This window comes from Arachis ipaensis, chromosome B4 (assembly GCF_059453495.1).
Source record: "Arachis ipaensis isolate K30076 ecotype BB chromosome B4, ASM5945349v1, whole genome shotgun sequence".
Classification (NCBI taxonomy): domain Eukaryota; kingdom Viridiplantae; phylum Streptophyta; class Magnoliopsida; order Fabales; family Fabaceae; genus Arachis; species Arachis ipaensis.
The window spans coordinates 32,607,020-32,611,250 of NC_142439.1; the positions used below are offsets into that span (position 1 = coordinate 32,607,020).

The 4,231-nt window shown below is 41.1% G+C and overlaps 1 non-coding gene across 1 annotated transcript; it reads right to left on the reverse strand.

The window, feature by feature from the left end:
- Positions 1-1,055: 1,055 nt before the first annotated feature.
- Positions 1,056-1,163, reverse strand: LOC148567106 (small nucleolar RNA R71). The gene has a single exon (XR_015882328.1). It is a non-coding gene; the product is annotated as a small nucleolar RNA R71 (small nucleolar RNA).
- Positions 1,164-4,231: the final 3,068 nt, after the last annotated feature.

Genomic DNA, 4,231 nt, shown 5'->3' on the forward strand with positions numbered 1-4,231 from the left:
TTGATTTCAAAATATCTTCTCTAACTTCTTATCTCCTTATCTTTTCAAAATTGATTTTCAAAATTTGTTTCAACTAACTAACTAACTTTTTGTTTGTTTCTTATCTTTTTCAAAACCACCTAACTAACTCTCTCTCTATTTTTCGAAAATATCTCCCCCTTTTTCAAAAAAATTTCTTTAATTAACTAATTATTTTAATTTTTTGATTTTCATTTTCGAAAATTTCTAACCTTTTTCAAAATTACTTTTCGAAAATTACTAACCTTTTTCAAAAACTATTTTCAAAAATCACTAACTCTTTTTCAAAAATTATTTTCGAAATTTTCCCACTCTCATCTTATTTTATTTATTTATTCATCTACTAACATCTCTCCCTCACCCACCAAAAATCCGAACCATCCCTCTCTCTCTTTCTGAGTTCAGATTTTTCTCTTCTTCTTTTCTTCTACTAACAATAAGGAACCTCTTTACTGTGACATAGAGGATTCCTCTTCTTTTCTTGTTTTCTTCTCTTTCTTATGAGCAGGAACAAGGAAAAAGGCATTCTTGTTGAAGCTGATCCAGAACCTGAAAGGACTCTGAAGAGGAAACTAAGAGAAGCTAAATTACAACAATCCAGAGACAACCTTATTGAAAATTTCGAACAAGTAAAGGAGATGGCAGCTGAACCCAACAATAATAATGCAAGGAGAATGCTTGGTGACTTTACTGCACCTAATTCCAATTTACATGGAAGAAGCATCTCCATTCCTACCATTGGAGCAAACAATTTTGAGCTGAAACCTCAGCTAGTTTCTCTGATGCAGCAGAACTGCAAGTTTCATGGACTTCCATCTGAAGATCCTTTTCAGTTCTTAACTGAATTCTTGCAGATATGTGATATTGTTAAGACTAATGGAGTAGATCCTGAAGTCTACAGGCTCATACTTTTTCCTTTTGCTGTAAGAGACAGAGCTAGAGTGTGGTTGAACTCTCAACCCAAAGATAGCCTGAACTCTTGGGATAAGCTAGTCACGACTTTCTTAGCCAAGTTCTTTCCTCCTCAAAAGCTGAGCAAGCTTAGAGCTGATGTTCAAACCTTCAGACAGAAAGAAGGTGAATCCCTCTATGAAGCTTGGGAAAGATATAAGCAGCTGACCAAAAAGTGTCCTTCTGACATGCTTTCAGAATGGACCATCCTGGATATATTCTATGATAGTTTATCTGAGCTATCAAAGATGTCATTGGATACTTCTACAGGTGGATCCATTCACCTAAAGAAAACGCCTGCAGAAGCTCAAGAACTCATTGACATGGTTGCTAATAACCAGTTCATGTACACTTCTGAGAGGAATCCTGTGAGTAATGGGACGCCTATGAAGAAGGGAGTTCTTGAAGTTGATACTCTGAATGCCATATTGGCTCAGAACAAAATATTGACTCAGCAAGTCAATATGATTTCTCAGAGTCTGAATGGAATGCAAGCTGCATCCAACAGTACTCAAGAGGCTTCTTATGCAGAAGAAGCTTATGATCCTGAAAACCCTGCAATAGCAGAGGTGAATTACTTAGGTGAACCTTATGGAAACACCTATAATCCATCATGGAGAAATCATCCAAATCTCTCATTGAAGGATCAAAGGCCTCAACAAGGCCTTAATAATGGTGGAAGAAACAGGTTTAACAATAATAAACCTTTTCCATCATCCACTCAGCAACAGACAGAGAACTCTGAACAAAATACTTCTAATTTAGCAAACTTAGTTTCTGATCTATCCAAGGCCACTGTAAGTTTCATGAATGAAACAAGGTCTTCCATTAGAAATTTGGAAGCACAAGTGGGCCAGCTGAGTAAAAGGATCACTGAAATCCCTCCTAGTACTCTCCCAAGTAATACAGAAGAGAATCCAAAAGGAGAGTGCAAGGCCATTGACATAAGCACCATGGCCGAACCTGTAAGGGAAGGAGAGGACATGAATCCCAAGGGGGAACACCTCCTGGGATGTCCAGTGATCAATAAGGAGTTTTCCTCTAAGGAACCAAAGGAATCTGAGACTCATCTAGAGACCATAGAGATTCCATTGAACCTCCTTATGCCATTCATGAGCTCTGATGAGTATTCCTCTTCTGAAGAGAATGAGGATGTCACTGAAGAGAAAACTGCCAAGTTTCTTGGTGCAATCATGAAGCTGAATGCCAAATTATTTGGTATTGAAACTTGGGAAGATGAACCTCCCTTGTTCACCAATGAACTAAGTGATCTAGATCAACTGACATTGCCTCAGAAGAAACAGGATCCTGGAAAGTTCATAATACCTTATACCATAGGCACCATGATCTTTAAGGCTCTGTGTGACCTTGGTTCAGGAATAAACCTCATGCCCCTCTCTGTAATAGAGAAACTGGGAATCTATGGGGTGCAAGCTGCTAAAATCTCATTAGAGATGGCAGACAATTCAAGAAAACAGGCTTATGGACAAGTAGAGGACGTGTTAGTAAAGGTTGAAGGCCTTTACATCCCTGCTGATTTCATAGTCCTGGATACTGGGAAGGAAGAGGATGAATCCATCATCCTAGGAAGACCTTTCCTAGCCACAGCAAGAGCTGTGATTGATGTGGACAGAGGAGAATTGATCCTTCAATTAAATAAGGACAACCTTGTGTTTACAACTCAAGGATCTCTCTCTGCATCCATGGAGAGGAAGCAGAAAAAGCTTCTCTCAAAGCAGAGTCAACCAAAGCCCCCACAGTTAGACTCTAAGTTTGGTGTTGGGAGGCCACAACCAAACTCTAAGTTTGGTGTTGAACTCCCATACCCAAACTCTAAGTTTGGCGTTGGAGAGTCTCAACAATGCTCTGAACATCTGTAAGGCTCCATGAGGGCCCACTGTCAAGCTATTGACATTAAAGAAGCGCTTGTTGGGAGGCAACCCAATTTCTATTTATCTAACTATATTTTTCTTAGTTATATGTCTATATAGGTTCATGATCATGAGGAGTCACAAAATAAATAAAAAAATTGAAAACGGAATCAAAAACAGCAGAAGAAGAATCACACCCTGGAGGAAGCATCTGCCTGGCGTTCAACGCTAGAACAGAGCATGGTTCTGGCGCTGAACGCCCAAAATGGGCATCATCTGGGCGCTGAACGCCAAAATTGCACCCTGGAGAGGAGCTGGCGCTGAACGCCCAGAACAAGCATGGTTCTGGCGTTCAACGCCAGAAATGGGCAACAAATGGGCGTTGAACGCCCAAAATGGGCACCAACCTGGCGCTGAACGCCCAGAGTTGTGTGCAAGGGCATTTTACATGCCTAATTTGGTGCAAGATTGTAAATCCTTGAACACCTCAGGATCTGTGGACCCCACAGGATCATTTCAGGATCTGTGGACCCCACAGGATCATCTCAGGATCTGTGGACCCCACAGGATCACCTCAGGATCTGTAAACCCCACAGAATCCCCACCTACATCCACTCACTTCTTCTCACCCCTCACCACTCTCTTTCACAAAATCCCATAAACACTCATCCCCATAAACCTACCTCATAAACTCCACCTACCTTCAAAATTCAAAATCAATTTCCCACCCAAACCCACCCTAAATGGCCGAAACTCCACCCCCTCCCATCCCTATATATAACCCTCCATTCTTCCTCATTTTCACACAACACAACCCTCTCTTCTCTTCTTGGCCGAAACACAACCCCTTCTCCCTCTCCTCCATTTCTTCTTCCTTTTCATCTATTCTTTCTTCTCTTGCTCGAGGGTGAGCAAAATTCTAAGTTTGGTGTGGTAAAAGCATAAGCTTTTTGTTTTTCCATTACCATTGATGGCACCTAAGACCGAAGAATCCTCTAGAAAAGGAAAAGGGAAGACAAAAGCTTCCACCTCCGAGTCATGGGAGATGGAAAGGTTCATCTCCAAAGCCCATCAAGACCACTTCTATGATGTTGTGGCCAAGAAGAAGGTGATCCCCGAGGTCCCTTTCAAACTCAAAAGAAATGAGTATCCGGAGATCCGACATGAAATTCAAAGAAGAGGTTGGGAAGTTCTAACAAATCCCATCCAACAAGTCGGCATCCTAATGGTTCAAGAGTTCTATGCCAATGCATGGATCACCAAGAACCATGATCAAAGTAAGAACCCGGATCCAAAGAACTATGTTACAATGGTTCGGGGGAAATACTTAGATTTTAGTCCGGAAAATGTGAGGTTGGCGTTCAACTTGCCAAACATGGAAGAGAACGCAC